The sequence below is a fragment of the Ochotona princeps genome, chromosome X (genome assembly GCF_030435755.1).
Source record: "Ochotona princeps isolate mOchPri1 chromosome X, mOchPri1.hap1, whole genome shotgun sequence".
NCBI classification, from domain to species: domain Eukaryota; kingdom Metazoa; phylum Chordata; class Mammalia; order Lagomorpha; family Ochotonidae; genus Ochotona; species Ochotona princeps.
Window position 1 is genome coordinate 42325000 of NC_080865.1, and position 12798 is coordinate 42337797.

A 12798-nucleotide genomic window follows, 5' to 3' on the forward strand; every position below is an offset into this window, starting at 1 on the left:
ACTAACTTGAGTTTTTTACATATGTATATTCAGTTTTGTCAACACCGTTTATTGAAAGGACTCTTCTGGGTCTAGTGTTGTGGTAAAGCTGCTGCTGGCAATCGTCACATCTCATAGGGGTGCCATTCCAAGTTTTAAATGCTTCGCTTCCAATCCAGCTCCCTGTCAATGCACCAAAGAAAGCAGTAACAGGTGGCCTAAGTTATTGAGGCCTATGCCACAAACATGGGAGACCCAGATGGAGTTCCACACTTTTGGCTTGCCCAAGCATGGTTATTGTGGTCATTTAGGGAGTGAACTTGCAGATAAAGAGCTCTTTCTCTCGCTCTGTCTGTCTCTCCCTTTATCTCTGTAACTCTGCCATTCAAATAAATAAAAATAAATCTAGTTTTAAAAAGATTATCCTTTCTCTAATGTATGTCCTTGGCACCTTTGTACCAGATCAGTTGTCTGTAGGTATGTGGATTAATTTTTGGGCCCTCTATTTTATTCCATTGATGTATGTAATTCGTCTTTATGCCAGTCCCATGCTGCTTTCACTACTATAGCTTTGTAGTATGCTTTGAAGCCAATTATTGTGATGCCTCCAGCTTGATAATTTTTGTTCACAACCTCTATGGCTATTCTGGGTTTTTTATGGTTTCATACAAATTTTAGTTTTTTTTTCTAATTCTGTAAAGAATGCCATTGCTGTTTTGATAGAGACTGCATTGAATCTATAGAGCATGTTAGATAGGTTGGATATTTTATTGATACTAATTCTTCTAATCCATAAACAAGGAATAACTTTCCAGATTTTTTTTGTGCCCTTGCTTATTTCTTTCATCAATTAAATTTTTATTCTAGGGAACATTTACTTCTATTAAATTTGTTAAATGTTAAGTCTGTATCACTATTGTGAACGGATTTTTTAAATTTTCCTTTTAGCAAGATAATTACTGGTATATACAACTTCTACTGCTTTTGTATGTTGGTTTTGTATCCTGTGATTTTGCTGAGTTGGTCTATCAGCCTCCAGAAGCTTTTAGATGATGCATTTAAGGCATTCCATGTACAAAATTGTGTCATCTGCAAACATGGATGCTTTAATTTCCTTCAATGCAATTTCAATTGCCTTTATTTTTCTTCTCTAATTACTCTTGCTAATATTTCTAATACTAAATAACAATGGTGAAAATATACATTATGGCCATGTTCCATTTCAGAAGGTAAATGATTTTTCTCCCATTCAGTGTGATACTAGCTGTTGTTTTGTCATACACACATAATTTTGAGGTGTATTCCTTCTATACCTAATTTGTTGAGTTTTTGTCTTGAAGGGACATTGAATTTTATCAAATGCTTTTTTTTTTACATCTATTGAATACTAATGAGTTCTTTAGGTGTTATGCTTCCTTGCTTCTTTGTTTCCTATATCCCTGGGTTGACATTTGTGCATTTTGTACAATATTTCCTTCTTCTTTATGGAGTAGCTTTCATTGGAAACGACTTCTTTGTTGTTCAGATGGAATGTGCAGTGTCAGTTAGGTAGCTGCTTTGGCTTTGGTTCTAGGTGAGCCAAAAGTATAAGCACTGAGTGATGTCTTCAGTTGTTCTAAATGCCAGTAGTGTCTATGAATATCACAGATGTCTAGTCTGCATCAGTTTGTGGAGGTGGTAGTATGACTTTGAAGTGGACAGGGCTTCCAAAGGTATGTATTTTCAGGTCCCAGAGAGTTGGGTGTCAGTCACAACAGGATTTGTGATGTCAGTAGCCACAGTTCTGGTGCTGTGGGACCCAGAGGGGCTGTCCACTTGTCCCACAAGGCAAACCTGAGTAATGTTGGGGCTTGTGACTCCAACAGTTGTGTGCTAGAATTCCGTGATGTGGATGAGACCTTCCCAGGTCCTGCTCTGTGGATGTGGGTAATGTTGGGACTTAAAGCACCTAAGATCCCAGTCCTGGCATTGGGAGATGTGAAAGGAACCTTGTCCAGGTATTTGGGGATGAATACAGGTAATATTGGGTGTTGTGCCATCAAAGGTACAGACCTAGAGCAATGGAAATGCAGAGGAGGCCTTCTTCAGGCCCCAAAGGAGAGTGCAAGTGATCCTCAGAGTTATGGAAGCAACAGTGACAATCTCAGAGCTGCAAGACACAGAAAGGTTTGCCCCTAGCTCCCGCAGGGCATGGTGACTCTGAGGCTTCTGTTCTAGCCATTCAGGATCCTGTGTTAAGAGATGCAGCAGGAGACTTGCTCATGTGTGGTCCTCTGGGTCATTCTGTCAGCTGCTGTTGGCACTGAGCCCCAAGATGTCAGGGGGAATTTCCCTACATCAGGTGGCTGGCAAGTGTGGCTCCAGGGCTTGGGCAGCAGCAGGATGCCTAGGGGCCCTTTGAAGCACTGATTCAGACTCTGGGGACTTTAGGTAGCAACAGTGCTGCATGCTAGCTGCTAAAGTGAAATGCTGTTTAATTGTAGCCCTACTGCAGCAGCTTGGGTCTGGGAGTTTGAGGATGTGGGTTCCTTTTTGGGACTAAAAGAATTGCTCACACTCCAGTTTTCTGGCCTGGAGTTAAGGCCAGTGAGGTCTGTGGCATTTCCTGTATTTAGAGCCGTGAGTCTGTGGCAATGACCAAGGCTGTGGAGCTTTCTGCTTATTTCCTGGCAACATGGCATGCCCGGAGCTGGGCCGCTGGAGCAGGAGCTGCAGCACACTCTGCTGGCTATCGGAGTCTCTCTGCTGTTTACAGTTTCTGCGACTTCAGTGTTCCTTTAATTTACTGGAAACATGGTCATTCCTTTGTTGTTCTGGTTCTCTGACAGATATGAGTGTAAGGCCTCTATTTGGCCTTCTTGGAGTCTAGTCTTGCTCTCTTTAGGATTAGAGAATTGACAATGCATCCAACCACTCAACAAATATTAACTGATCAGTTAGTTTGTGTAAGGTACTGTGCTAAAATTTGTAAAGCTGTAACTGAGAAAAAGTTATATCTCCTGTCGGGAAGGATCAGGATAGCCTCCTGGATAAGGGAGATGTGGACTAAGAAAAGAGGAGTGTATAGCGAGGTGAAAAAGAAAGGACTTGGGCCTAGTGTGGTAGCTTAGTGGCTAAAGTCCTTGTCTTGCACGCGCCAGAATCCCATATGGGCACCAGTTCTAATCCCAGCAGCCCTGCTTCCCATCTAGCTCCCTGCTTGTGGCCTGGGAAAGCAGCAGAGGATGGCCCAAAGCCTTGGGACCCTGCACTTGGGTGGGAGACCTGGAAGAAGCTCCAGGCTCCTGGCTTTGGATTGGCACAGCTCCCGCCGTTGCAGCCACCTGGGGAGTGAATCATTGGGCAGATCTTCCTCTCTGTGTCTCCTCCTCTCTGTATATCTGACTTTCAATTAATTAGTTAATTAATTAATCAAGAAAAAAAACCCTGGGAAGGAGACTTAGATGGCACTAATCAGAGACTTTCCAATTTGGGGTAAAGATTCTGCTAATAATAATAATAAATAATAATAATATGTAATCCCTTTCCCCAATATATAATCACCTCCCCAATTCCCACCCCAGTTCCTGTCATCCCTCGCCAACCCAGGAACCAGATCAGTTGCCATTCTCAGGAAATTCAGTTTCTACCGCCCCCTGCTGGAAGAGACAGAGATGACACTTGGCTGGTACAGAGTTCATTCCAGCCCTTTCTTTCTCCCTAGTGCTTCTGGCGGGACAGAATCATCCAAACCTTAGTCCCAGTCCCCTTCTCCATGCCCCAACTACACCGCTTTACAAGAACTCCAGCCTGGAAATAATTAGGTTTGTGGGGAACACAAACTAAATCTTTACTGTTTCCAAATCCGCCCCCCCTTTTCTTTCCTGCCCCAAACTCTTGCTCTCCTTGCCTGTAAAAACTGCATTTGGTTTATGTCTAACGCTTTTTTTGTTTTTTGTTGTTGTTGTTTGTTTTCATTACAAAGTCAGATATACAGAGAGGAGGAGAGACAGAGGAAGATCTTCCATCCGATGATTCACTCCCCAAGTGAGCCGCAACGGCTGGTGCTGTGCTAATCCGAAGCCAGGAGCCAGGAACTTCCTCCGGGTCTCCCACACGGGTACAGGGTCCCAAGGCTTTGGGCTGTCCTCGACTGCTTTCCCAGGCCACAAGCAGGGAGCTGGATGGGAAGTGGAGCTGCCAGGATTAGAACCGGTGTCCATATGGGAACCTGGCGCGTTCAAGGCGAGCAATTTAGCCGCTAGGCCACGGCGCTGGGCCCATGTCTAACTCTTAAAACTCTCTCTTCCAGAGACCAACACCATGTCATGCTGTGCTGGCATCCTAAATGGGTGGTGGTTTGAGTCCCCGCTACTCCAATTCTGATCCCTGTTTATGGCCTGAAAAAGTAGCTGAGGAGGCTGCAAATCCTTGGGCTCCTTCACCCAGGTGGGACCCAGAAGAAGCTTCTGACTTCTGGATTCAGATTGGCTCAGCTCTGGCCATTGTGGCCATTTGGGAGCTAGATTGGTGAGAGGAAGATCTCTCTTCCTCTCCGTGGAACTGCCTTTCAAATAAAAATTAAATCTTAAAAAAACAAACAAAAAAGGAAAAAAAAAAAAACAAAAAAAAAGATACACAAACCAACAACAACAAAAAAAACTTCTCTCTTCATTCTCAGTCTTAAAGAATAGAATTTGGGGCCCAGTGTGGTGGCCTAGCAGCTGAAGTCCTCACCTTGAACGCGCCGGGATCCCATATGGGCGCCGGTTCTAATCCCAGCAGCCCTGCTTCCCATCCAGCTCCCTACCTGTGGCCTGGGAAAGCAGTCGAGGACAGTCCAAAGCCTTGGGACCCTGCACCAATGTGGGAGACCCGGAAGAGCTCCTGGCTCCTGGCTTTGGATCGGCGCAACACCAGCCATTGTGGTCATTTGGGGAGTGAATCATCAGATGGAAGATGTTTCTGTCTCTCCTCCTCTCTATATATATCTGACTTTACAATAAAAATAATCCTAAAAAAAAAGAATAGAATTTGGACAGCCAATTCCCCCCCCCCCCCATGCAGCGAATCCATGGTCTATACCAGGAAGAGCACTAGGTGGGCAGTTGAGGAAACTAGGGGTTGTTTCGTTTTGTTTTCCTTGTTTGGAACCTAGGTTTAATGCCTTCTGCCACTGCTTTAGGCAGTGACTTTGCATCATTCAGATTTTTCTTTCTTGGTGGAAGTTTCCTCACTTTTGGCATTGGACTGGACTCCAGAAAAAGTTCCAACTCTAGCATCAGCTTTCTCAGATCTTCATATTGATCACACTCTTTCTTGTCTTGAAGCCCTTGGTCATACCATTCTCTCTTCAGGAAACATTTCTCCCTTCCCTGTTTGTTAATGCCTCCATATACCCTTCTGCTCCCAGCTCCTCCAGACATGGTAAGCTTTCAAAACTTCCCATAGTTTTCTTTCCAGCAGTCATCACATTTGTAACTTTGCACATGTCTATATGATTATCATTACAAGTTCATGGGACCACTGTGTGGGGTAGCATACTAAGCCTTTGCCTGACAACACTGGGAACTCACATGGTGCTGGTTCCTGCCTTGGCTGCTCCACTTCCCATCCAGCTCCTGCTTGTGGCCTGGGAAAGCAGTCGAGGACGGCCCAAAGCCTTGGGACCCTGCACTCATGTGGGAGACCTGGAGGAAGTTCTGGCTTCTGGCTTCAGATGGGCTCAGCTCCAGCCATTGCAGCCACTTGGGGAATGAACCAGGGGATGGAAGATCTGATCTTTGTCTCTCCTTCTCTCTGTAAATCTGCCTTTCCAATAAAAAACAAATACATTTTTAAAAAAAGATTTATTTTTTATTTGAAAAGTAGGCACATTAATGGGGATCCAAATCAGAAGTGGAACAACCTGGACTTGAACTGGTGCCCATATGGGATGGTAACATTGCAAGTGGTGGTCCTGCTACACCACAATGCTAGCCTCATAAAAAAAAAAAAAAAAAAAAAAAAGAAAAAACTAAACTCTAACCCCCAAAACTTAGATTTTTGCCTAGCCCCCATGGTAAAGGTCTAACACATATTTATTAAATATATAATTAAATGAGTGGATAAACAAATCTCTACCTTCACTTTAGATATTTGCTTTATTTTTTTTTTAAGGCGAATATTTATGGGCCCGGCACAGTGGCCTAGTGGCTAAAGTGCTCGCCTTGAACGTGCCGGGTTCCCATATAGGCACTGGTTCTAATCCTGGCAGCCCTGCTTTCCATCCAGCTCCCTGCTTATGGAGGACAGCCCAAAGCCTTGGGACCCTGCACCCGTGTAGGAGACCCGGAGGAGGTTCCTGGCTTCGGATCGGCACAGTACCGGCTGTTGCGGTCACTTGGGGAGTGAATCATTGGATGGAAGATCCTCCTCTGTTTTTCCTCCTCTCTGTATATCTGACTGTGCAATAAAAGTAAATAAATATTTTTTTTTTTAAAAAAAGAAGGATATTTATTTGGAAGGCCGAATTACAGAGTAGGAGAAATAGACTGAGGGACAGGGGGAGAGAGAGAGAGAGAGAGAGAGAGAGAGAGAGAGAGAGAGATCTTCCATTTGCTGGTTCACTTTCCAAATAACCACATCTGCCAGGGCTACACCAGACTAAGGGCAGCAATGCAGTCAGTGACTTAATGTAGTGTGCCACCAATGCCAGCCCCTATCAGGTGCTTTCTGTATGAAACTAGTGTAGGATTTGAGACTGCCTGGAAAAAAAAAGACTGCCTACTCACAAGCTGTGAGAAAGTCCATCTTCCTGTGCCTCAGTTTCCTCAATAATAGAGGATAATAATAGCATCAGGTCCATAACAAGCTTGTTGTGAGGATTAAAAGATATGTATTTGTATTTGATATATGTCTGTCTATGTCTATGTCTATGTCTATGTCTATGTCTATGTCTATGTCTATGTCTATGTCTATGTCTATGTCTATGTCTGTGTGGGGCCAGCATCGTGGCTCAGCAGCAAAAGCTGTGCTTGTAACACCAGCATCCATTCTTGAGCACCAGGTTGAGTCTTTGCTACTTTAATTCACTTCCTGCTAGTGTCTGGGAAGGCCCCTGTAACCCAGGGTGGGATTCATGGCTCTTGGCTTCAGCCTGGCCATGGTTTCGAGCATTTGGAGAGCGAACTAGAGATTTCCCTCACTCTATGCTTTCATTATTACTCTCCCCCTCACTTCCTCTCTTCTCGGTCACTCTGCCTTTCCAATAAATAAACAGACCCATCTATATATTTTAAACAAGGCTTAGTTTATGTAAAGCATACAGAACAAGGCCTGGCATTTATGTGCTATATGAGAAGTTCTCAAAAGTTTCGTGGAAAACACATACTACAAAAAACATCCTTGGATCTCAAAACTTTTTACATCCAAATTAAACTTACCTTTTAATTCCATTTATCATCAGCTTTTTGAAGCACCCTTATGAGTAATAGCGAATTGTTCTTATTCTGCCTCATCTAGCTCTCCATTTACTCATTCTGAAGCACTCCTACAAAACCTCATTATCTTATTTCCGGTCTGTGAGTGCCGGTGAGTCAGTGCAATTTGCAAATTAAGCTGGAAGTTTTGCTTTCAAAATTTTTTATTATGGAAATTTTCAAATATAGAAACAGAGAGAAGAGGATAATGAACCTCTGTAACAAGCTTCAACAATCATCAACATTTTGCCAATCTTTATTCATCTATAGTTCTTTCTTTTTTTCTCCCTACTGGAGTATTTTAATTTCAGTCCCAGATGTCATATCACTTTGTCTGAAAATATTCCAATATTTGTCTCTAACAGATGAAGGCTCAAAAAAACTCCCTGTAACAGTACCATTAGTACACTTAAAAATTAACAGTAATTAGGGAGGGCTCTTGCAATGCCCTTCCCTTGAGAGAAGTGGGGGGAATGGGAGCTCTCTTCAGGCTAAATCGGGAGTGAGGAGCAGTCGAGAGAGTTAACATATGTAAAATGCTTTGAACAGGGCCTGCCACATGATAAGTGGGATAGAGCAGCAACTATTATTTGGATTCTTTTTTATTTTCTCCATTTATCCACTTTAAAGCCCCTTGCACCCCTCTTCTTTCTTGGCTATGAACATGGATGACCTGTTGCTTGTGCTGTGGTGTTTCCTTGGGTCAGTGGAGCTCTGCAGTGGGAGCTGGGACTCCAGACAGCATCAAGAGCCCAAAGCTGCCCTGTGACATAGAGACTAAGCCACCACCTGCAATGCCAACATCCCATATAGGCACCAGTTGTCTCCCAGCTGCTCCACTTTGTGTATTGGAAACACAGCATAAGATGGCCCAGGTGACTGCTACCCACATGGGAGACCTGGAAGAAGCTTCTGGCTCCTAGTGGTCATCTGGGGAGTGAACAGCAGATGGAAGATCTCTGTTTCTCTCCTTCTTATCACTCTTTCTTTCTGTAGCTATTACTTTCTTTTATTAAAAAAAAAGATTTATTTTTTTAAAGATGTATTTATATTTATTGGAAAGTCAAATTTACAGAGAGGAGAAGAGACAGACAAAGATCCTCCATCCACTGACTCACTCCCCAAGTGGCCACAATAGCCAGAGCTGAGCAGATCCAAAGGCAGGAGCCTGGCACCTCACCTGGGTCTCCCACACAGATGCAGCGTCCAAAGGCTTTGGGGCCATCCTTTACTGCTATCCAAGGCCACAAGCAGGGAGCTGGATGGGAAGGGGGGCTGCCAGGACACGAACAGGTGCCCATATGGGATCCCAACACATGCAAGGCGAGGACTTTAGCCACTAGACTACTGCACTGGGCCCTAAAATACATTTTAAAATATATATTTATTTGGATGGGAAGTAGGGCCGCCGGGATTAGAACCGGCGCCCATATGGGATCCTGGCACATGCAAGGTGAGGATTTTAACCACTACGCTATCGTGCTGGGCCCCAAATAAATATATATTTTAAAATATATTATTTATTATTTAACTTCATTAATTACATTGTATTATGTGACACAGTTACATAGATACTTGGGTTCTCCCCACCCCTCCCCAAACCCTCCCACCATGGTGGATTCCTCCACCTTGTTGCATAACCACAGTTCAAGTTCAGTTGAGATTCCCTCATTGCAAGCATATACCAAACATAGAGTCCAGCATCTTATTGTCCAGTCAAGTTCAGTGGCTTCTTAGGTATACCCTTTCTGGTCTGAAGACAGAGCCAGCAGAGTATCATCCCGATCAATTAAAAGCTCCAACATACCATCAGCAAAAATTTACATCATTATGGAATTAATTGACATAGTAATGAGTAACCAACATGTTAAAAGTAAATGCGAGTTCCCAGCCACCTTCTGTGACCACCTCACCTACACTTCAATTTTAGTTTATACACAACATATAACATTCATAACATAACATGTTATACATAACATCATATCATCTTAAATTAAGGCAAACATGTGGTATTTAACCTTTTGGGATTGGCTCATTTCCCTTAGCATTATGGTTTCCTAACCAACTCAACCATCCAGCCCTCACTGGTGTTGTTGAGTACCTCTCTATCTAGCCATCCCAGCCCCTGTCCTAGTTTTCATGCCCTCCCACGGGAATAGTGACCCAAGAAGGGGGAACCCACTTTTCCCTCCCAGGTCTCTCTGTCCCGGTTTATGCACTCTTTAGGTGGTCCTGTGATTTGACTCGACAGAATTAGTCCCCAGTGCCAGCTTCTGCCAGCTGATGCTGCGGCCCTGATCTAGTCCACGTGCAGCGCACAGGTGTTGTAGCCTTGCTTAGTCGGGTCTGTCTCTATCCCAGCCCACGCTCTCCAGTGGGAGTAGCTGTCCGGTGAGGGGACCAGCCCCTTAATCCCCCCGCCGGCTCTGCCCCTTCCTTCCTGGATCTCACGTGTGCTGGATGGGTGCTGCATTCATATCCAGTACAGGCAACCATGCCCTGGCATTCCATAATGTGTACTGGTTTTGTCGCAACCAAACCCGGCTCATCCCACACTCTGTTCTGGTGATCGGATTTGCCAGTGGATGACATGAACTGATTCAGCCTGGTCTGCTCCTGACCCATGCTGAATGTATGCCAGTGGGAAACTTTCCATGGCCTATTCTGGGCTGTTTCCTATCATGCTTCTTGCGCTTACCTGCAGGGACTGTGTCCTGCCAGAGGAGTTGCCCAGGCTCCTCCATCAGAACCCCTCCCAATGCCAGATTTTGTGCATGCCAGGGGGTTCTTGAGCCAACCCTACTCGGTTCACCTCCTGTCCTAGCAGGAACAGTGGCTTTTCCTGGCTTGCTTTCACCCCATTCTGGTTCTTGTTGTTGGATGTTTCAGCCCAGCCATGGCTCGTCCATACCCACATACAGTTCACACATGGCTCAGTAGGGGAGCGAGACCCAGCCTAGTCAGTCCCACATCTACCCTGGTTCTCCATAACACCAGATGGTGTTGGGATCTGAACCGGCATGGTGCATCCAATCCCAGCCCACACTAGTGCCTCGGGTGACTACAACTGTTTCCTAGATAGAACGCAGCCCCCATTCCAGCACATACACCCCTTGGTGGGAACCTCATCCCAGTTGTGGTGTCCCCTTACCTCCCAGATTGGGCCTTTTCCTAGCCGTAAATCATGCACCTGCCCGTGGTTGCTCTGAGGACCATTAGGTGCAAGCCTCAAGTTCATTTGGGATTCCCTCATTGCCAGCATTCTGTTTCCTCCATTTTGATTGAAGGGATCCCCAAAGAGACTTTGAGGTGTTCCCAGATCAGGTTATTAGCAAGCACAGTGCTTCACGCCCCAAAGCACTGTGGGTTCAGGAGGGAGCCTCCCAGGCAGCAGGTCAAAGTACCAAAAGGCCAAAACTCTCTGGCCGGGCGGCCAGCAGGCGGAGCCTGGCGCCAAATGGCGCACTGGCCGTCTGGAGCAGCTCACCACGTGTACGTGGTAGCTACTGTATGTTCCCAGGCTCGAGGCGTGGCCATCCCAAGGCCCCCGGCAGGCAGCAAGGTGGCTGCCTGCCGGAGGTTCAAGTCCTTAGGCCCCAGTCCCACCCCTCCTGGCTCCTCCCCCCAGCTCCAGCCACATGGCGAGCAGTAGGGGAGGCCCAGACTCGCTACACAGACCCCCGGGTCTCACCCAGAAAAGGGGTAGCCATCGAGGTTCCGGCAAATCTGGGAGCCGGTTCGCTTATTTTTATATGAAAGGCACCATTGCAGAGACAAGGAGAGACAGAAAGATCGCCCATCCCCTGGGTCACTGCCCAAATGGCCAAAATGACTGCAGTTGAGCTGATGTGAAGCCAAGACCTGGACCTTTTTCTAGGTCTCCCACGTGGATGTAGAGTCCCAAGCACTTGGGCCATGCTCCACAACCTTCCCAGGCCTATTAGCAGGGAGTTGGATTGGAAGCGGAGCAGCTGGGACTTGAAGCAGCACTCAAATGGGATGCCTGTGCCACAGGCTTAGTGCCAGGGTGCCAGCCTCTGCTTGGGAGTTTAAAGAGAGCAGAGCCCTGCAACTGTAGAAACAAGGTCAAGGAAGTCCAGTATTCACAAGGCAGACAAGTGGACGCTTCCTCCTTCTTTCCCAGTGATTAGGCCTGTGTGACTGCTGCCAGCTGGGGATCAGAGAGGCAGTAGGCAGGTTCTGGGTGGCAGTTCCTATCAGTCTTTCTTCACAGCCCACAAAGGCCCACAACAGGGACCAAAGCCCTACTCTGTTTCATCTTGAGTTCTCAACACTTCTAGGGATATTAGTGATGATGGTGCAACCCCCGCTCTAAGTGCAAAGAGCCATGGCCTGCCTTCGACTCCGGAGGAAGGCTTTTGTGCTCTCATCTCATGACTTTTCTACCTACTTCTCTCCTATGTGTTCCTTATTCTCCTCTTCTCACTCTTCAGGTACCCAGGACACCTGGACACTCAACCTACTCTTAGTACATATCTGTTACTGTAACAAAATACCATGGGCGAGGTAATGTTGTTCTCATAGTTCTGGAGGCTGCATAGTTTGTGATCAAAGTGGCAGCTGGGTTGCTTTATGAGTATTGTTCTCCACTTCCAAGATGGTGCCTTTTTGTATCTGGAGAGGGTACGACAACTGTGTTCTCACATTGAGGAAGAGCAGATACGCAAAGAGGCCATTTAGTCTCTTTAGCTTTAAGGCATCGATCCATTCATACCTTAAGTGCTTGTTAAAGGTCTGCCTTAAGGGACAGGCACCGTGGTACTTTGGGTAGCCCCCATTTGGGATGCCTGCATCCTACATTCAAAGGGTCAGTTCAAGTCTTGGCTACTCCACTTTTGATCCAGCTTCCTGGTAATGCACTTTGTGGCAGTGAATGGTGGCCCAAGTATTTGGGTCTCTGTCATCCATATGGGATACCTAGATGGAGTTCCTCACTTGTAAATTTAGCCTGGCTGAGCTTTGGCTATGGAAGGCCTTTGGAGAGTGAACCAGCAGATAGAAGATAGGTTTCTCCCTTTGCTACTGCTCTACCTTCCAAATCAATCAATCAATCAATCAATCAATCGTTTAATAAAGGTTCTACCTCGGGGCCAGCACAATGGCTCAACGGACTAATTCTCCATCTCCAATTCCACGTGGGCACTGGTTCACGTCCTGGCTGCTCCACTTTGCATCCAGTTCCCTAGTTATGGCCTGGAAAAGCAGTGGAGGATGGCTCAGATCCTTGGGACCCTGCACCCATGTGGGAGAAGACCTGGAAGAAGCTCCTGGCTTCGGATCGGCTCAGTTCCGGGCACTGTGGCTACATGGGGCATGAACCAGTGGATGGAGGATCCTTCTCTCTGTCTCTCCTTCACTC